At 41.7% G+C, this 22,670-nt stretch overlaps 1 protein-coding gene across 21 annotated transcripts in view; it reads left to right on the forward strand.

Moving 5' to 3' along the window:
• The window catches only part of LOC126281877 (endophilin-A), a 720,509-nt gene that overhangs the window by 4,802 nt on the left and 693,037 nt on the right, over positions 1-22,670 (forward strand). The gene's annotated exons all lie outside the window — the stretch shown is intronic.

Here is a 22,670-nt window from a genome sequence, read left to right on the forward strand (position 1 = left end):
CCACAGCAGAACTCCAGAGACTGAATTTCACCATCGTACGGCATATTCCATACATTCCAGATTTATCACAGTCTGACTTCCATCTGTTCCCAATCGTGAAAGACGATGTGCGGGGACATCATTATGCTTCTGATTAAGACTTTGGGAGAACTGTGAGACTGTGATTGCCAAAACAGAATATCAACTTCTTCTGTGACGGCTTCAGAAAACTTGTAAACTTGTTCGATGACAGAAATGTATTCACTTGGCTAGTGATTGTGTGGAAAAGTGAATATTGGTAATCAAAGATCACATTCTAAGGATTATTTCTGCGTCTGATTTATTAAAATATACCCAGTCAAACCTAATTAATGAAGGTGGAGGCATTTTTTCATTCAACCCTCGTAGAAAAGTACTTTCCAGAATTGCGAACAGTTAATTTTGTTCTTCGAAGAACTGCAGCTGGAAAAATCCGATGCCGGTGCTAACGCTAAAGGTTTCTTTCTGTGCTCTTTTGAATTTATCTTTGTCACTACATTTCTTAGCAAAATTTTTAGAACCAGTTGAAATTTTGAATGTTGTCTTGCAAAATTCCTGTGTACGCCTCCAAAAAGCCATGGACAGAATTAATCGTGTCAGAGATGTGAAGTTATCACGAGCTGATGGAAGTTTCGATGAAGTATGTTCTTGTTTGGTAGTGACCAAAAATTTTTATGTCGAAGATACGAAACTTCCAAAAGTTCGAAAGATTTCTCAAGAGCTTGATGACGACGCTCTGCCCTGTGCTTTCGACAGCGTCCGTGACTATTACCAGGGATTTAATTTTGAGGTTTTATATATTGTGATTCAGTGTTTCGAGGATCGATTTTTTAAAGCTGCTATGACTCATCTCAAAGAAATGGAAATATTTGTTTTTTTTTATTTTTTCAAAACTAAATGTTACTGTTTTGTAATGGAATTTCATAAGGACGACTTCAGCCCAGAAACATTAACTTTGCACAGAAATATGTTAGATGTTTGTAAATTTAAAAATTATTTCGTTGGAAATACGGAAGATTTACTAGCGCGCCTCTTTTCCTCAAATATGCACGTCGACGAATTTATTCCAGAGGTGATTAAACTGGTAAAGATCGCTTTATGTATACCAGTTTCTACATGTACAGCAGAACGTTCTTCCTCGGCGCTTAGATTAAAAATAACCATGACGCAAGGAAATCGAACAATAACGTTATAATGCATAACCATAAACAAGAAGTAAAAAACTTGAACTTTGATGCTGTGTTGAACATTTCATCAAGTGTTCTAGGAACACGCCTTAATTTGTGAGAATTAGAAATTACAGAAAGATTAGAAAGAGTAAAATAGTTCCATGTGGATTGTGTATTATGTTTGTATTAATTACTAATGTTGAAAAAGAAACCTAATAATCAATAGTTTGTTTACCTCTATCAAGTGTTGCTCGTTCTAAAATGCCTGAAACTGTACGACAGGTTATCAAAAAATATACATCTGATTTTCAAATTTTTTATCTTGTTGGTACACATGTACCTGACGTATGCCTGCATGTTCAGCTGTTTTGAATATTTATTTTATTGGTTACAGTCGAAAAGGTAATATGTGTTTTCGAGTGCTTAGCGATTTCGCAATACAACACAAATAGGAACGGTAAGACTAATATCGTCGGATCAGGCGAAAGTGAATGATGTATTACTTCGAAAAACAAGTCGATATACTTCCCATTTACGGAGAATGCCAACGAAATTCAGTGACAGCTAGAGACTTATACGCTGAAAGATATCCTCAACGTACTCATCCTATATGTCTTACATTTAAATATGTGTACGATAATTGAGAACAACTGGATCTTTAACGCATCGGAAACATATCCGGCAAAGCAAAGTTACTAACGAGGAAACGGAACTTGGAACTCTTGCCACTGTGGTTCGAGATCCTTGTGTCAGTTCGCATCAAATCGCGAGGGAAACTGGCATGAGCCGGAGTAGTGTTGTTCGTGTTCTGCATCGCCATAAATATCATCCTTAGCATATCAGTTTCCTCCTAGAACAACTGTTACGGAATTATGCGTCGCACTGAATTCTGCCGATGACTTAAGATTAAAAGGGATGACACATTTATTAATTTGATTTTATTTACTGACGAGGCTGCATTCACGATTCATGAAAATGTTTATTTGCATAACATGCAAATCCATGTTGGCTGCGGCAAGTTGCACACCAAAAACCGTGGTCGGTGAATGTATGGTGTGCGATTCTGGAGGAAAGAGTTATAGGCCCCTATTTGATCAAGGAAATCTTAATGGAAGGAAGTACACCACATTCCTACAAGAAACATTAGGTCTTTTATTGGAAGAAATACCATCAGGAACAAAGAACAGTATCAACACTCCTGATGGGTGTCCGGCACATTTTTCGCTGATGGCTAGAAATGAGTTGCAGAGACAATCCCCAAATCGTTGGATTGGACGCGGAGATGTGTCGTGCCCGGCTCATTCGCCAGACTTGACGCCTCTGGATTTTTTCTTGTGGGGATTCGTAAAAGACATTGTTTAGAAAGACCTTCCAACTACACCTCAAGATATGCGAGAGAGAACTGTCAGAGCATGTGCTTCGATAAGTGCCGATGTGATAAGGAATACCACTCAATCCATGATAAGAGATTGTAGCACTGCCTTCTGTAAATGGACGTTCATGCCACCTTTTTGACCTTCAAAGACCTTACTGCTAAACATAATTGGATTCGTCTCGATAGTCGCTATCATAAAATAAGTACCAAACTATTGCATCCCATTAAAGGAAAAAAAACTCTGACGCGACCCGACCCAGCATTAAATAAATAAATAAATAATAAAAAAACAACTTTCAGAGCTATTCTAGGTGGCAACAGTTAGTGACACACCCTGTATAATGAAAAGTGAGTTCCAGACAGAAGTGCTTCCACGAAAGAAAACTGCGCTGGCACTATTGTGTCTATCCGGGGGGGGGGGGGGGGGGGGGAAATTACTGTAAAGGGAACTAAGTTGATGTTGATGACTAAGTAAAGATTCTTTAAGAGAAACAAAAAATTCCGTTGCTTTCTGATCATACCTCATATTTTCAGGAGGGTTTGTTTCCAACATTTGCGAGCTGTGATTCAGAGCATCCTAACTTAGTTTTAAAAGCCGGCGCCCCTGGGTATTATAATTTAGGAAACAATTTTTTTAAATCTGTGCTGATTTTATTTTCTCTGTAGCTTATTGTATACGAATGTCTGAATTTGCTTCTGAGACTGTTCGAATTCTTATTATGTAAGTACCAAAGCGCTTTGGCCCATATGTCAACATACATTCAGAATCATTCAGAATTTCAAAATTTTCTCTTGAGATAACATTTATTGGGTCTATAGAAATAAAAAAAATTCACCGTTCTAGCCTTCATAGATTCGGAGAGAAAGCTACATAAACTTAAAAAAAAAATCAGGAAATGCATTTTAATGCTCAACATAACGTTTATCCGTGTTACGTCTTGAGAAGGACCTAGATTTGTACTCAGGGCCCCCTTTCCCCTCAAGGTTTCTTTTCTGGTTTCTTGTTTTACGCCTTCTTTCCTTTACCAGGTCTTCAACTGACATTTCAACTGCAGAGGAGAGAGTAAATCAATTTTTCTCAAAATCACTTGAGTGAAATTTGCTATCTTAAAGCCCATTCTCTCTAATACCTTCATCCTCCCTACGTTCCCATCGTTAAATACAAGAATTGCATCACAAGTTGCAATTCTAACAACTGTAGCTGACGAAAATGTGGTTTCAATTTATCGTTTCCATATGATTGAATTTAAAGGCTCATTTGGATTCTGGGTTTTGCCACGAAATCATTTTTAGAAGTTCAGGACCAGCCAGAAGCCTTGAAGTGGGTTTGGCAACATGCAATATACAATGTGGAAGCCTCTCCTTTTAAATGTAATCCACGGACTCGTTGTTCACAGAGCTAGTATTGAAGTGTTCCTTCAAAAAGTGGGCTGGGCAGGAACGTCGCGTTATACATTTAATTATTTTCAAGCACTTAGGATGCGATTTCATCATTGAAACTTTGGAAATTATTGTCCATGAGCTCTACTACCAAATAAATGATAAATTGACTTTTGGGTCAGTTTCATGAACGTGTGCCCCCCCCCCCCCCCCCCCAGTCTCGCGGGCTACTCGTCAGGTCACGTGACAGCAGCGTTCTTAATGTATGGAGCCAGAACTTCGCCGTTAATATTTATGTGGTAAGTCACCGACATGAGTGGCTCCCTTTTCCATATACATCACACCAACAAATCATGCTCCAAAACACGCGTTTTTGAGAATATATTAATTTTTTGTTCACCCAATCATGTACATCTACAACTGCATGGCTACTACGCAAATTACATTTAAGTGCCTGACAACGGGTGCATCGAACCACCTTCACAGTAATTCTCTGTTATTCGTATCTCGTACAGCGCGCGGAATAAACATGCTAGCTCTGATTTCCCTTATTTTGTTATGATAATCGTTTCTCCCTATGCAGGTCGGCGTCAGCAAAATTTTTCGCATTCGAAGGAGAAAATTGGTGATTGAAATTTCGTGAGAAGATTCTGCCCCAGCGAAAAACGCCTTTGTTTTAATGACGTCCACCCCAAACCCTGTATCATTTCAGTGACACTCTCCCCCCTATTTCTCGATAATATTAAACGTGCTGCTCTTCTTTCAACTTTCTCGATGTACCCGTCAATCCTGTCTGGTAAGGATCCCACACCGCGCAGCAGTTTTCTAAAGCAGGACGGGCAAGCGTAGGGTGGGTAGTCTCTTTGGTAGATCTGTTACAATTTTCTAAGTGTCTTGTATTATATTTTAATTTAATTTATTTTTTTACGATAATTCTCTGCTTCTTACTTATTTTGGGTATTTTTAGTTAATGATTTCCAGTAGTTTTATTTAGGGTTTATCTTAGGTCTTTTAAAAGCCAAAGAATGTAAGTCTGGTTTTAAATAGTACAGGAGAGCTAGGTATGTGTCCGTAGCGTCGATCTCGCTGATACTCCTCGTCGGAACTGCTCCACCTGAAATCTCTAAAATGTTTATTTCGCTACGAAGATCGTTCGTCACAACTAGGTGCTATGTTGAATGATGCGTATGGATTGATGCGTCTGACTTTTTTATCAACGAAAAGTTTATTGTTTTTGAGATATTCTCTCGAAGAATATTGACCGTGAAAAGATGCAGGATCACACTATCATTCCACACTGCACCTCCGATCGATCTACGTCACGTGAAGTATCTGACAGGAAATCATGAATCTAGTCACTTAACTGAGACGATATTCCATAAGCAGTTTCACTACAAGCTGCTTGTGTGGTACAGTGTTAAAACCTTTTGGAAATTTAGAAATACGGAATCAATCTGAAATCCCTTGTCAATAGCACTCAACTTTTTATGTGAGTGAAGAGATGGTTGTTTGTCACAAGATTGATGTTTTCTAAATCCGTGTTGATTGTGTGTCAATAGAGCGTTCTCTTCGAGGTAATTCATAAGTTCGAACACAATATATGTTGCAGAATCCTACTACATTTCGACGTTAATGATATGAGCCTGTAATTTAGTGGATTACTCCTACTACCTTTCTTGAATATTCGTGTTACCTGTGTAACTTTCCAGGCTTTGTGTACGGATCTTTCGTCGAGTCGAGCGAACGATTGTATATGATTGTTAAGTATGGAGCTATCGTATCAGCATACTCTGAAAGGAACCTAACTAATATACAGCCTGGACCGGAAGACTTGCTTTTGTTAAGTGATTTTAAGTTGCTTCACTACCTCTACTTCCACATTATTCATGTCGGCAGCTGTTCTTGATTCGAATACTGGAATATTTACTTCGTCTTGTTTGATGAAGAAATTTCGGAAGGTTGTGTTTAGTAACTCTGCTTTGGCAGCAACTGTCGTCTATTGTATTTCCTTTGCTATCGCGTAGAGGAGGCGCATTGGCTGTCTTGCCGCTAGCATATTCCACACACGACCAGAATCTCTTTGGATTTTCTGTCAGGTTTCGAGACAAAGTTTCGTTGTGGAAACTATTATAACCATCTCGCGTTGAAGTCCGTGCTAAATTTCGAGCTTCTGTAAAAGATAGCTAATCTTGCGATTTTGTGTCCGTTTAAATTTGGCATGTTTTTGTTTCAGCAAAAGGTTTATGTACCAGGGAGGATCAGCCCCGTCGTTTGTTCATTTATTTGGTATATATCTCTCAATTTGTGGCGATACTATTTCATTGGTTTGAAGTAACATCTGGTCTACACTTACATTGTTAATTTTGAAGAGTGGAGATTGTCTCTCAGGAAGACGTCAACTGAATTTTTATCTGCTTTTGTTAATAGGTATATTTTCGATTATTTTTGGAGGAATTGGCGGTTACAATATTCAATCTCGCTACGACAACCCTGTGGTAGACCGTTATTTACGCGTCGTGAACATCGTTTCCACACTTACGACATTTTACAATGACTGTCTTACAAAATTCCCATGAAAAATTCTGCGGCGCCTCACTCGCACTCCAAGAATTTCTTCTGCGGACCGGACTGAAAGTAATCGCGGCAGGATCCGGCCCGCGGGCCGCTGGACTGGCGAGCTAAGACGATGTGTACCCATTGTGTGAAGCCCCACACGTTTTCAGCAGGCCGTAAATCTGATTAATTCAAGCGGCCACACAAGAAAATGGATTTTTATCGTTGGCTATTTCTGTACATCTTGTGGATGTTGCTAGACGAAGTTTGTTAACCTCTAACTACACGGACTGAAGACTAAGACGGCAAACATGTTGAACTATAGCTTGAGTGTTTTGTGGAGAGCATGATATCGTCAGGAGGGGTGTTTTGGTGCTGGTTACTGCTCTGTTGAATGATTGGCTGCTCCTTGTTGATACTTATGTTATTAACAAATACTCGTGTCACTTGTTCACATAAACTGTGAATCTTTCGCGTTCCTCCCCAAATGTTTTGACGTTTCTCCCCACTGACACCAATATCGATACACACGAATGCAAGCAGCGCTTGAGCACTTCCCGAATACAGCCTTCAGTAAAATGGTTCAAATGGCTCTGAGCACTATGGGACTTAACTTCTGAGGTCATCAGTCCCCTTGAAGTTAGAACTACTTAAACCTAACTAACCTAAGGACATCACACACATCCATGCCCGAGGCAGGATTCGAACCTGCCACCTTAGCGGCCTTGCGGTTCCGGACAGAAATGCCTAGAACCGCTCGGCCAACCCGGCCGGCAGCTTTCAGTAAGACAGACGCATTAGCTCATTTGACTTTCAAGGCCTGTCGCTTATCGTGATCCAGTGCAAATTTTGAATAAACCTTTCAGCAATTCTCTCAGGCGAATGGTGGTATCATTCCTTTAACAGGGTCACGGCCGCATTCCCTTCGTATTCTCGTTCAGTCAGATCGTGCGCTTGATTTGGAAAGACACGTAATCTTCCTTGAGTCGAAAACGTCCTGTGGTACACGACTTTGTTTGCAGGTTTTTAATAAGGAATTCGGCAGATTTTTTTTTTTTTTTTTTTTTTTTTTTTTTTTTTTTTACCCTGCTGAAGCTTCTCCCATCATCTATACCTATAAGGGAGCGATTAGTAAGTTTCCGTTTGATGACGTTGCTGCAGCGTCTATGCAACGTAGTGCGACTCCGAGACGGAGGCGTTATTGGCGTATTATGTCTTTCCGAGATGCGTGCGGTAAATTCAGAAACATTAACTGTGGCGACGTTGTTATCAAAAGCGTCCAGACAGGACCATCGTACTTTCATTCTTTTATTGGCACCAAAGGGCAACACCGGTGGACATCCATCAGATGATGAAGAATGTGTATGGGGCAATATGTATGTCGCGAACCACCGTTATAGAAAGGTGAGCGACAAAGGGTGCTGCTGCTTCATGATAAAGCACGTTCCCATATCCCAAATGTAGTGTCGCTCCCGTCGCCATCGGGGTCGTTAGAATGTAGTCCTGGTCTCTCCCCATGCTATTATCACGCCTTAGATCCCTTAAAGAACGCCTTGAATGTTCGACTATTATTGTCAGACGAGGATGTCAACAGACAGTTAAACAGACTTCTTCACGCAGCAGGTTCAAATGGCTCTGAGCACTATGGGACTTAACATCTATGGTTATCAGTCCCCTAGAACTTAGAACTACTTAAACCTAACTAACCTAAGGACAGCACACAACACCCAGCCATCACGAGGCAGAGAAAATTCCTGACCCTGCTGGGAATCGAACCCGGGCGTGGGAAGCGAGAACGCTACCGCACGACCACGAGATGCGGGCTCACGCAGCAGGACACGGTATTGTACCAAAAGGGTATTTTAAGCCTGCTGTGTCCGTGGGATAATTACATCAGTGCTCACGGCGATTTGGCGTGATTGGCATACGCATTCTGGACTGTACGGCCTTCGGACGGGAACTCTTTTTGATTGGCCCTTATACAACAGTACTTCACAAGTCACTGTTTGGTGCACGGCAGAGAATGTTGGTGTGGTCTTCAGTTTGAAGTCTGATTTCATGCAGCTTACCACCCTAGTCTATATTGTGCAAGCCTCTTCATCTCCAAATCATTACTGCAACGTACAACCACTTGAACTTGCTTACTGTATTCATCCCTTGGTCTCCTACAATTTTAACCCCCCCTGCCCCCAACACACACACATTTCCGTTTATTACGAAACTGACAATTTCCTGATGCCTCAGGATGTGTCCCTTTAACTGGCCGCTTCTTTTAGTCCAACCGCGCCATACATTTCGTTTGTCCCCAGGTCGATCTACCCATCTAATCTTCAGCAGCCTTTTACAGCACCACATTTCAAAAGCTTATACTCTCTTCTTGTCTGGACTTTTCATTGGCCACGATTCGCTTCTGTACAAGGATTCACTCCACACAAATATCTTTAGAAAAGACTTTCTAACACATTTTCAGCATATATGAACAAACTCCTCTTTTTCAGAAATGATTTTCATGCTATACCCAGTCTGATTTTTACATCCTTTCTTCTCCGGCTATCGTCAATTATTTTGCTGACAAATAGCAAAATCCTTAGGCTACTTTAAGTGTCTTGTTTTCTAATCTGGTTCCGTCAGTGTCGTCTACATTTGCGTCTGCATGACTACTCTGATAACCACACTAGTGCCTGGCAGAGGGTTCATCGAACCACCTTCACAATAATTATGTTATCCCACTTCCGAACAGCGCGCGTTAAAAACGAACAATTGTATATTTCTGCGCTAGCTCTGATTTCCCTTATTTTATTCTGATGATCGTTTCTCCCCAAGTAGGTTGGCATCAACAAAATATTTTCGCTTTCGGAGGAGAAAAGTTGGTGATTGAAATTTCGTGAGAATATCCCGCCGCAACGTGAAACGCCTTTGTTTTTAATTATGTCAACCCCAAAACCCTGTATCTTGTTCGTGACTTTCTCTCCCCTATTTCTCGATAATACAAAACGCGCCGCCCTTCTTCGAACGTTCTCGATTTACTCCGTTAATGTTATCTGGTAAGGATCCCACACTACGCAGCGGTACTCTAAAAGTGATCGGACAAGCGTAGTGTAGGCAGTCTCTTCAGTAGATCTGTTGCATCTTCTAACTGTTCTGCCAGTCTTCGATGTGTTTTTCCCAGTTTAAATTGCTCGTAATTGCAACTCCTAGGTATTTACTTGACACTGTCAAAAACTTTCCGTAGATCGAGAAATACGGAATCAATTTCACATCCCTTGTCGATACCACTCAACATTGCTTGTGAGTAAAGAGTGTTTCACAAGAACGATGTCTTCTAAGTCAGTGTTGACTACGTGTCAATAGACCTTTCTCTTCGAGGTGATTCGTAATTTAGAGCACAGAATATGTTCCATAATCCTGCTCCAAATCGACATTAATGAAATGGGCCTGTATTTTAGTGAATTACTCCTATTGCCTTTCTTGAATCCTGGTGTGGCCTGTACAACTTTTGTAGAGTCTGGATACGGATCTATCTGATGTAATTCGACTACATTCCATTACCCCTGTTTTAAGTTTCTTGGGTTTCATTTTATAACCTCTTTTTAGGGACACTATCAGTTTCTTTCAACTAGTCTTCAAGTCATTCTGTACCATCTCTGACAGAATTACAGTGTCATCGACAAATCTCAAAGCGTTTATTTCTCCTCCTTGAACTTCCTCTTTCCAAATTTCTCCTTGGTTTCCTTTACTAGTTGCTCGATCTACAGATTAAATAACATTTGGGAGCGACTGCAATTCTGTCTCGTCCCCTTCTCAACGAGAACTTCCCTGTAATGTACTTCGACTCATGTAACTGCAGCTTGGTTTCTGCATAAGTTGTAAATAACTTTTCGTTCTTTGTTTCCGTGCCACCTGCAGAATCTCAGAGTGTGTTTCCAGCATTGATAAAAGCCTGCTCTAAATCTACAAATGCTATAAAACGTATATTTGTCTTTCTTCAGTCTGTTTCCTAAGACAAGTCGTAGGGGCAGTATTGCCCGGCGTCTTGCTACATTTTTCCGGAGCCCAAGCTGAGTATCCACGATATCTGCTTCTATCAGTCGAGGCTACTTCAGCTATTTTGTTCGCCTGCCTTCCTAGTTATACGCCGGCAAAAATTGTAAAATGATTTCAGAATATGAAGAGAAAAGTATGTATGGTAACAGTTATCCAATTTGGATTGCGACCGGCGTGTGGTGTTGTTTTGAGTGTAATCCGAAAATCAGCCTCCTCTTCGGTCGTAATCTCGGCTATTGGCGACACAGTAACTGCTGACCGGTGGAGTACCCGCGATGCCAATGTGTCAAGTGTGCTCGGTTTGAATCCGGTGTCTGATTGGTTGGTTTCTCCAACTCGCATCAGGTGAGCTACAAGGGAGATTAAAAATGCGTGCCAAATGCTGGGTTCCGAGTCTGCTATACTAGCTTAATGGCTACAGATTTTCTAATGTCAGGAATCCTCTCAGTACCACACAACTGGAAATAATAATGCGAGAAGTCTTGGTAGGTGCGAGGACTTTCCAGAGAAGTGCCATCTGCGGCAGGTGGAGACGTTGGTGCCCTCTTTCAAGTCAGATGACAGTCATTCTGCCGTGAGAGGCCTGTCTGACTGATGGGCATTGTTATTTAAAGCAAGTTCAGGAGTTTCTTGGAACTTTAGGTATCTGGCAGTAGGATGGCGGCTGTGTTAGGTGTAGGGAGAAAGTCGTGAGCCGTATGGGGCTGAAGTGTAGCCTTATGGCTCCTCAGCGATCGATATAATTATTTTCCCAATGCGGAAAGATTATATATGAGTCCCAAGTTCGTTGCGGAGTGTTACATCTCAGTGTATGCACGCGCGATTAGTCGGTGGAGAGCTAGTATTAGATGGCGAAGCTATTACGTAGCTGGAAATGACGTTGATGGAAGGGCCGGGCGTGGAGCATTATAATTTAAAATAAACAGACGCCACTTCTTTCCATGAAAGGCTGACTTGTTTTGATTTGTCGTGGCTGTTAACCTATATGGCTTTGCACTGATATTGTGCTTGGTTTTGACGGAGGTTTCTTTAGAAGTTGTAAAAAACCCCTTGGAGACGATGCATGGAATGTTAGAGGTGTACGGGTACGTTTTTCAATCAAGCATTCGGACCTTAGAATCATTCTGAATGGACAGTAGAACCTCGTGTATCCGTCCCTCCTTAATCCGGATGTTCGGTTAATTTGGATCCTTTTTCATTGTAATTGTACGGTATTTGATACTCCGGACGTAATAATGACAACCATATACGACGCAAGTCGTTAACACTCGTAGTACCGGGGGGAGGGAGGGGTGTCACTTTATGTATTGTAATATTGTAACTTAGTCAGATACAGTTTAATAAGTTACAGCTGCAAAATACTAACACGAATTCTTTACAGACGAATGGAAAAACTAGTAGAAGCCGACCTCGGGGAGATCAGTTTGGATTCCGTAGAAATATTGGAACACGTGAGGCAATGCTGACCCTACGACTTAACTTAGAAGCTAGATTAAGGAACGGCAAACCTACGTTACTAGCATTTGTAGACTTAGAGAAAGCTTTTGACAATGTTGACTGGAATACTCTATTTCAAACTCTGAAGGTGGCAGGGGTAAAATACAGGGAGCGAAAGGCTATTTACAATTTGTACAGAAATCAGATGGCAGTTATAAGAGTCGAGGGGCATGAAAGTGAAGCAGTGGTTGGGAAGGGAGTGAGACGGGGTTGTAGTCCCTCCCCGATGATATTCAATCTGTAAATTGAGCAAGCAGTAAAGGAAACAAAAGAAAAATTAGGAGTAGGGATTAAAGTTCATGGGAAGAAATAAAAACTTTGAGGTCCGCTGATGATATTGTAATTCTGTCAGAGACAGCAAAGGACTTGGAAGAGCAGTTGAACGGAATGGATAGTGTTTTGAAAGGAGGACATGAGATGAACATCAACAAAAGCAAAACGAGGATAATGGAATGTAGACGAATTAAGTCGGGTGATGCTGAGGGAATTAGATTAGGAAATGAGACACTTAAAGTAGTTAAGAAGTTTTGCTATTTGGGGAGCAGAATAACGGATGATGGTCGAAGTAGAGAGGACATAAAATGTAGATTGGCAATGGCAAGGAAAGCATTTCTGAAGAAGAGAAATTTGTTAATATCGAGTATAGATTTAAGTGTCAGGAAGTCGTATCTGAAAGTATTTGTATGGAGTGTAGCCATGTATGGAAGTGAAACATGGACGATAAATAGTTTGGACAAGAAGAGAATAGAAGCTTTCGAAATGTGGTGCTACACAAGAATGCTGAAGATTAGGTGGGTAGATCACGTAACTAATGAGGACGTATTGAATAGGATTGGGGGGAAGAGAAGTTTGTGGCACAACAGAAGAAGGGATCGGTTGGTAGGACATGTTCTGAGGCATCAAGGGATCACCAATTTAGTGTTGGAGGTCAGCGTGGAGGGTAAAAATCGTAGAGGGAGACCAAGAGATGACTACACTAAGCAGATTCAGAAGGATGTAGGTTGCAGTAGGTACTGGGAGATGAAGAAGCTTGCACAGGATAGAGTAGCACGGAGAGCTGCATCAATCCAGTCTCAGGACTGAAGACCACAACAACAGTCAGATACTTTATATTTTAAAAATTTTAAAAAAACTGGTGTTTCCAGTGAATTGGCCTAGCAGATTACCACATATGTTTTAAATTTTTGGGTTAAACTTAACCTAAAAATTTAAGTCTGCGTAGCAGATGTCACGTTCCCCAGTGACTGTCGTATTCAGCGTTTCCGAGTTCAGGGCATTACTTACACATCAGTAAATCTTTAGAAAGTATGTTGCGATTAAAAGTTAACAACAAGGAACTAAATTTGCATTTTTTTAAGTTATTGTGTGGTCATGAAATCGGTAGAACACGTTATTGAAAGTGTGTTGACATTGCTAAGAGTGTGCTAAAATGTTTTTCAGGATCAAGACCTTAAGCAAAAACATCAGCAGCTCTTCAAAAAGTATTTTGTTAATATAAAACAAGAATTAACGAATTTAGTTTTTAATGTTTTTTTTCAGTTGGTAATAAAGTACCCCCCTCCCTTGGGAAAGCGCGTTATGGAAAATGCCTTACTATTGCTAGTGTTAAATTTAAATTCAGTCAACTGGTATACACAAATCATGCCAAGCTGACAGCAAGTCATCATTGAGTTGGGCAGTACTGTATTGCACCTCTTTGTTGCGGGTGTGTTATGACATCATAGAGGAAGGAAATGATATTGTCCATAGATAAAAAGTTAGACACATTGCGTAGGATGGATAACGGGGAATTGTTGAAAAACATAGCTGCTGAATTTAGTATTGAAGTATCTGCAAAGATTCCAGGAGCTCGGACGTAAATGACTGGCTGCGAAATGGCAGTGGCTATGATATGATTTATGATAACGAAATTGTCGCAGTTCATTCGTCTGCAGCCAATGACGTTAGTGATGATGGATGAGATGACAGAATTGGCTTTCAATCCGAAGACAGTTTGACACATACATGCGTCATATTTATGGCAGTTTTCAGAGCCGCTAGAAAATCGCGTAACGTAAAGGCCGAAAAAGTAGTGGACAAAATCAAGTCTACAATAGGAACTGTAGCAGTTTTCATTAACTACACATACAAAGGCAAAAACATAGCTGGGTAAAATAAAGTGGTATTAGGAACGCTAGAAGGAAGCAACTTCTGCCGAACTATGACTGGTGAAACGCGTACGCGTTCGTACTGCACAAGAAAGTCATACAAATTTGGCTAATGATAATATAATAACAATAATACTGATTATGTCAATTTATAAAACTCACGTTTTTTCAATATCTAGTCCATATTTGTGTAAAAATAATTTTTGTGTTCTCACGTGTAAATAAATATAGCGCGTGTCTTTATAGCATTTAATTCATATCATTCCCTTTTTTCCTACTTCCCGGACTTTCTTGGTTTTCGATTATACGAATGACCTACGGTCCGACCTAGTCCGGATAAACAAGTTTCCACTGTAATTAGATAGCTGCGGAAATGATGACTATAATATGTAATATTCTAGTCTCGCGGATCTAATTGAGGTAGGCGAACCGAATTAGAAGAGTCCTACGAGTGTTTTCGTGCTAAGAACTGATACAGGTTCGTCGATAAACTTCTAGTCGCTAATCGTGTAATTTGTGTCGCGCTCCCCACATCGCTAGAAGAGCACGGATTCCAGCCGTGGACCCGCGTAAGAGGACGGCCATTAATTACACGAGGGATTTTATTTAAAATTTTAACCCCCCTCCCTCCTTAGTGAGATTTGGCAAGACTCCCCCCCCCCTTGCCCCGCACTTAAGGTTTAGCCTGTAGTCGGGTAAAAATACGTAAAAATGATTCTTTGTTTAAACATTGATTAAAACAAATTAATAAAAGTTTGTTTCATATAGAAAGCGTATTTTTAGTACGTGATTAAAAAACTTTTTGTTTTAAACATGCCAGTCCTGCGAAGCATTCAGAGGGACAGACAGATGCAGACACATGGACAGAAAAACGTCATGAATACAGTATTAACTGTTTTGACGGATTCCCTTAAAAAGTACCTTTTATTCGTTTATTATAGTCATTAAATGCCATTAAACCTTTACTTTCTCTGCAGATGAACTAAACCTTGTTTTTACCTTACTTTGACCAATTCATTACGTAGATTTTCAATCTATTTATATGATCATTAAGGGAGTTCTTGTCGCTCAACTTCAGCTTAGCTTCCTTCCACAAACAATTAACTTCTTGCTCGCCCGTTAGTTTCAACTTGTCGGCATGCCCCTTAACGTACGCATTGTAAAAGTTTTGATACAAATTCTTGTTGAAAACCCTATCATCGGCTTTATATCGGTTGCAGATATCATGATTGACTCAGTGACCGACACGCACCGATTACGATTGGTGCGGAAAAGAACTCCGCGAATGAAATCTGACACTTGTGCACTTGTTTCAAATCGGGGAATCCTGGGAATGAACACGTGTAAAGCATTCACTTCGATTCAGAGGCCATAAAGATTGTTGGGCAATGTAATGTCTATGCTCGGGATCAATTACATAAAACAAAATGTTGTCCATTACAATAATGTGTATTCCGTGAATTAAACAGTTAATATCAGATTTTCATCCTCCCTCCCTCCACCCCCCTCCTTTAAATAAGATTTTGTGAGATTTTTCCAGACACCTCCTCCCTCATTTTGAGATCACATAATTAATGGAGACCCCCTAAGATTCCGCGGAGGATGAAGACCTGGAAAATTTCTAAATGACAAATTGTACGCGTCTGTATCTTACTCTCGTAGCCCTAACGCAGCATGTACGGTAGAGAGGCAGCAGAATTTTTGCACAGTCTACATCGCCTACAGCTTCTCTAAATATGCCGATCAGGATTTTCCGATAACTGTGTTTCCTTTGTGCTACCAACGATTATCATTTAAGCTATCCGAGAATCTCTGTTCTTCTTCCGTTCTGACTGACGCGTGCTTCCATAAATCTAACAAGATGACCCTACATTCTTTCAAATGTTTTTTTATTCCAGTCTTTGATCACGATATCAATTCTTTAGACCAGGGCTTCCCAACGTGTGGTCCGCGGACCCCTTAGGGATCCGCGGCCATCCTTCACCAAATCGTGTAAAATAGTGAGTAAAATTATTGAATAAAAATGTGAAAATCAAATTCATAAATGTGAAAATCAAATTCATCACTATTTTTTTCGTGTGAAAAATACTTTTACTTCAGGTCGTATTCCCAAGCAGCCTTTGTGATTCCTAAGTGAGAAAGCATACATCGTTTAGTGCCGGAGAATGCGGCTTCTCTGATCGACTGTTTCGCAACAATACGGGGGTCGTTTGTGCGCCGTCTCACGGCGGTAGATGCGCTGAAACCTTTTACGCATGCGCGGAGCGAGCTTTGTCGACCAGTCACAGCACTCGCTGGCTCGTATGCGGCTCCAGGCATCATTAAATATTAAATTTGCTTTGTCAGTGCATTACCTATTTCATAAGTCGATTTTTGACCTTCAAGTTGTTTTCATTCTATCTCTAAACCAAAGACTATAGATGCTTGGGGGTGGGGTGTCATTTGGAACAGACAAGGGGTCCGACATGGTTTTTCGACTGAAGAAGGGGTCCACCAGCTGAAAAGGTTGGGAAGCCCTGCTTTAGACGATGACCGGTTTCAGTCCGTAATGACAATCCTCAGATCTACAATATACAAATATATACTCCTAGTGAGCAGTGTGTCTTTCAACATAATACAGCAATACATATCGCAATACACTATCATACAACCAGGGAAATGTACAGATAAAATACGGTAAAACGTACCTTTTTACACCATGTCCTAAAGTGATAAAGCCATAATGGCATCGTCAAAACATATAAATATAATGAGCACAGCATCGTCACATGGATCTAAAATAAGATGTAGAATTCTTTCGCTCTACGTTCGTAATCGGGCATAGTCAATATCTCAAATATTGAAGTAGTACCGAAGAAAAAATAACGTAAGGCTCATGTATTCGGTCTGTGTTGATGCTGCACCAAACTCCCATCCCCTGCCCCGCCCTTCATAAGAAAAAATACCCGCTTTATATGTTCGTCCTGTGTCAGAACTTAGCCGGCCGAGGTGGCCGAGCGGTTCTAGGCGCTACAGTCTGAAAGCACGCAACAGCTACGGTCGCATGTTCGAATCCTGCCTCAGGCATGGATGTGTGTGATGTCCTTAGGTTAGTTAGGTTTAAGTAGTTCTAAATTCTAGGGGACTGTGACCTCAGAAGTTAAGTCTCATAGTGCTCAGAGCCATTTGAACCATTTTTTTTTTGTCAGAACATACCCATAGAACTTCAATCGATCAGACTGCATCAGGCGAAAGATCAGTAATGCTGGCTACACTGGTACATTACATTGAGGTCACAAAAGTCATGGGATAGCGATATGCAGATATATAGATGATGGTAGTATTACGTACACAAGGTGCAAAAGGGCGGTGCATTGGCGGAGGTATCATTTGTATTCAGGTGATTCATGTATAAGGTCTCAGACGTGATTGTAGCCGCAACGAGAATTAACAGTTTTGAACGCGGAATGGTGGTTGGAGCTAGACTCATGAGACATCCATTTCAGAAATAGGTATGGAATTTAATATTTCTAGATATACAGCATCAAGGACGTGTCCAAGAATACTTAATTCCAGGCATTACCTCTCACCCCACACAACGCAATGGTCGACGGCTTTCACTTAACGACCGAGAGCAGCGGCTTTTGCGTGGAGATGTTAGTGTTAACATACAAGTAGAGTATAGCGTGAAATAATCGGAGAAATCAGTGTGGGACGTACGATGAAAGTAATCATTAGGACAGAGCGACATAATTTAGCGTTTATGGGCTGTGGCAGCAGACGGCCGACGCGAGTGCCTGTGCTCACGCCACATCGCCTGGAGCACTTCTCCTGAGATCGAGACCATATCGGTTGGACCTAGATGTCTAGAAAACCGTGGCCTGATCAGATGAGTCCCGATTTCAGTTGTTAAGCGCTGATGGTAGGATTAGTGTACGGAGCAGACGCCATGAAGCCATGGACCCAAGTTGTCAACAAGGCACTGTGCAAGCTGGTGGTGGATCCGTAACGGTGTGGGCGGTGTATACATTGAATAGGCTGAGTCCTTTGGTCCAACTGAACGGATCACTGACTGGAAATGATTACGTTCGGTTACTTGGAAAGCATTTGCAGTTATTCGTGGACTTCATGTTCCCAAACGACCATGAAAATTCCGTGGGTGACAATGCCCCATGTCACTGACCCACAGCTGTTCGCGATTGGTTGGAACAACAATCGGGACATTTCGAGCGCATGGTTTCGCCACTCAAATCGCCCAAAATGAATCCCATCGAGCATTTAGGGGATATAATCTGAGGTCAGTTCAAGCAGAAAATCCTGCAGCGGCAACACTTCCGCAATTCGGCTGTAGAGGCAGCGTAGCTCAATATTTCTGCTGGAGACTTCCTACGACCTGTTGAGTTCATTCCTAAGTGGATCTGTTGCACTAGTCCTCCACGATATTATGAGGAATTCCATGACTTTAGTCATCTCAGTGTATGGATGTGATGAAGATCGCAGGCCTTGAGCGCGGGGTGCAAATAAGTTTGCAGTTAGCAAATATCATCCAGTGGGTTCGTCGGATTCCTTTGGTTTGGAACCGAGAGGAGACTCCCAACTGTCAATTCTGTGACGGTCTTGGCTGAACTTTTCTAAACCTGTTTTATGAAGTGGAGAATTGTAGGATTTCCCCGTATAGGTCATGTGTGCACTGCCCAAAGGTAGTAGCTACTCGAGTGATAGAGTTCATTGGTGTGCACCAAAGGCCTTACCTTATCGTCAGTGCCGCCGTAGAAACAGGGATTTCTCATCATAGCCATGGTTAATAAAGTTAATTAAGCCATCAAAAAGACTGAGAGAGTTTTTGTGCTGCAAAGAGCAGATAAAAAGTTGTTAGCATCTTTTGTAGACAATGAATGGACGTCATTCAGCTCCAGTGTGATGGATGTTGAAGAATTAGGGGCAAAGTTTAATCTGTTTGTAAATCGCGTTCTGAAGAACTATCCGTCAAGTCAGCGGATTAAGCATCGAAAAGTTCCACCGTGGCTTAAAAACAAAATTCGGAAAATGCTAAGAGATTGTTGCATTCTCGGTACGAATAAAAACGCCGAAATGTAGCCAGGGAAAAATCTAATACAAATTTGTACGCCCATAAAAAGATCGATGTGCGAAACGTACAACTACTTCCACCTCATACGTTAGGAAAATATGTTGCCGAGAATCCGTGAAAATTAATGTTGTATGCAAAATCGTTAAATGTGTTAACCATCTGGTGTGCCGATAGAAGACGGCAAAAGGAAGGCAGACGTTTCAAATTTCGCGTTTTACAGTCATTCACGCCCGAGGGTTGTACAGACATACGAGGGTTGTTTTTTAAGGGCCGTTCGCGCGTATAGTTCCGTAGTTCGCGCGGACGCCGCAACAAGCCACCGCGCCACTTGCCAGCTTCTTTCCCGTTCACACCGATGCAAGTTGCAGCTCTGTAGCTGACGTGTACGCACCGCTGTGCTACTTTATAATGTTTACGATTATTGAATCACCCGCCGCGTGTGAGATACGGTCAGTGATACGTTTTTTGACCGCGAGAAGCCTATCAGCTGCAGAAATTCATCGTCAGTTAACAGAAGTTTATGGCTTGAATGCAATGAGTGAAGGTAAAGTGCATCAATGGGTTAGAGAGTTTAAAAATGGCCGTCAAAACGTCCATGACGAAGAACGCTCAGGCCGGCCCTCTGTGATCACTGATGATTTGGTGGCTGCAGTCGAAACAAAGATTCGTGAGGACAGAAGATTCACAATTTCCCCGCTTTCTTTGGAATTTCCACAAGTTTCAAGATCAGTTTTGTACAAAATTGTGTCTGAAAACCTAAACTTTAAGAAACTGTGTTCTCGGTGGGTACCCAGACTCCTCACAGAGGACCACAAAGGGAAGAGATTTGCCACTTCTTTGGACTTTTTGATTCGTTACGAGGAAGAAGGGGATGACATGTTGAGTCAAATTGTCACTAGAGACGAAACATGGGTATCCCATATCACTCCCGAAAGCAAGCGACAATCGATGGAATGGCGACACACAACTTCACCCGTCAAGGTCAAAGCCAAACAGATGCTGTCAAAGCGCAAGATTATGGCAACTGTGTTCTGGGACCGGGGCAATGATTTGCTAGTGGACTTTATGCCACGAGGAACGACAATCAACTCAGATGCCTACTGTGCAACTCTAAAGAAGCTCCGCAGAGCAATTCAAAACAAAAAGCGCGGCATGCTGACAAAAGGAGTTTTGCTCCTGCACGATAACGCTAAGCCTCACACCTTTCAAAAGACTCGGGATTTGATTGATTCTTTTGGCTGGGAAGTTTTGGACCATGCACCATACAGCCCTGACCTTGCTCCAAGCGATTTTCATCTTTTCCGGTACCTGGAACACCATCTTGGTGGGCAGTGCTTCAATGACGACGATGAAGTGAAAGCGGCCGTGAACTCTTGGCTGTCTGAGCAGGCGGCCGAATTCATTGAAGAGGGAATTAAAAACTTAGTTGTACGGTATGACAAGTGCTTAAATAAACAAGGCAACTATGTAGAAAAATAGGTAAAAGTGTGTAGAATCAGAAAAGTATTTCTATCTTAAAAAAAATAAAAACAGCCCTTACTTAAAAAACAACCCTCGTATCATCGTTGACTGTCGCACAAATACCCGTGCAGAAGACTTAGAAATCAGGATCCCTGGCACTGAAGCGCACCTGAAAGAGTTGAGAACAAATGAGTCGCCAGGTCCGGATCGGATCACAGTTCGAATTGACAGAGAACACTTCGGTTTATCCCCACAGTTAGCTTGCATTTATCACGAATCTCTTGCTAAGCGGTAAGTCGCCAGCAACGGGAAAAAAGCGCAGGTGACTCCTAGATACAAGGTGTCTCTCCGAAAGTTGATCACTCGCACTTATTGTGATATTTCCGCAGATATCTGCAATTTCGTTTTAGCAACCTAGCCCAAAAAATACCGTTCACATGTCTTTCGTACGACGCCCAGCGTCAATGGAAAGTGTAGCTTTCCCTGGGCATCGTATGTGAGACATGACCAGCAGAATTTGTTTGGATTTACTCCGGCTATACGTTGCAAAAACGAACCTCCAAATACTTGACGAAACACCAGAGAAAATTCGCCAAATGCACCGTAGGAGACACACCCTGTAGAAGCGTAAAACAGTGACCGGCAGAATTACAGACCAATATCTTAACGATGGTTTGCAGCAGAGTTCTTGACCATACTCTAAGTCTGAATATAAGAAATTTCATTGGGACAGAATCAGAAGAGATTTAGAAAGCGTAGCTTGTGCGAAGCTCTGATTGCTCTTTCCGCGCAGCGTATCTTGCGGACCGTGGATGACGGACTACAGGCAAATTTCATATTCCGAAAAGCGCGTGACACGGTGAAGACTGTTAATGAAGATACGAGCATACGGAATATGTGAATGGTTCGAAGACTTCTTTAAGTAATGGAACCCAATACGTTGCCCTGGACAACGAGTGTTCATCAGAGATAAAGATGTTGCCAGGAGGGCCCCGAAAAAGTGTGAGATGGTCCCTTTATTTTCTATGTACAGAAACTGTCCGACGGATGGGGTGTTCGTTTGCTAATGGCGTTGCGCCGTCTTTGAGTAACTGTGGGAGAAAGCAAGATGACTTAGACAAAATTTACACTTGATGGGATGAAGTGCAGCGCCCTCTAAATGTGGAAAAATGTAAGTTAATGAAAATCCTGTACTGTTCGAACGCAGCATTGTTTGTACGCTGCTTGACACAGTATCATTACAATGCGTCATGAAATGAAACGAACACGTAAGGTCATTTGTAGAGAAAGTGTATGGTGGACATGAGTTTATTGGCAGAACTCTAGGAAAATGTACTACATCTATAAAGGAGACCGGGTACAGAACAGTTCTGCGACCCATTCTTGAGTAGAGTGTTTGGGATCTCCATCAGATCGGTTTAAAGGAAAACATCGAAGCAATTCAGAGGCGTGTTGGTAGATTTGTTACTGATAGGTTCGTTCAGCACAGGTGTATTAAGAAAATGCCATGTGAACTCATATGGGAATCGTTGGAGGGAAGTAGACTTCTTCTAATGAAATCGTGTGGAGAGTTCAGGGAACTAGCATTTGGCGACAGGCTGGCACCAACTTGCATCAAGGACAACGAAGACAAGGTAAGAGATATCAGGATTCGTACGAAAGCATATAGACAATCATTTGTTGGTTGGTTGGTTGGTTGGTTGGATGGTTTGGGGGAGGGGACCAAACAGCGAGGTCATCGGTCCCACCGGATTAGGACGGACGGGAAAGGAAGTCGGCGTTCCCTTTGAAAGGAACCATCCAGGCATAGCGATTTATGAAATCATGGAAAACCTAAATCAGAATGGCCGGACGCGAGTTTGGACCATCGTCCTCCAGAATGCGAGTCCAGTGTGTTAACCACTGCGTCCCCTTGTTCGGTGTTCATTTGTAAGTGGAACAGAAAACGGAATGACAAA

This window comes from Schistocerca gregaria, chromosome 7, assembly GCF_023897955.1.
Source record: "Schistocerca gregaria isolate iqSchGreg1 chromosome 7, iqSchGreg1.2, whole genome shotgun sequence".
Classification (NCBI taxonomy): domain Eukaryota; kingdom Metazoa; phylum Arthropoda; class Insecta; order Orthoptera; family Acrididae; genus Schistocerca; species Schistocerca gregaria.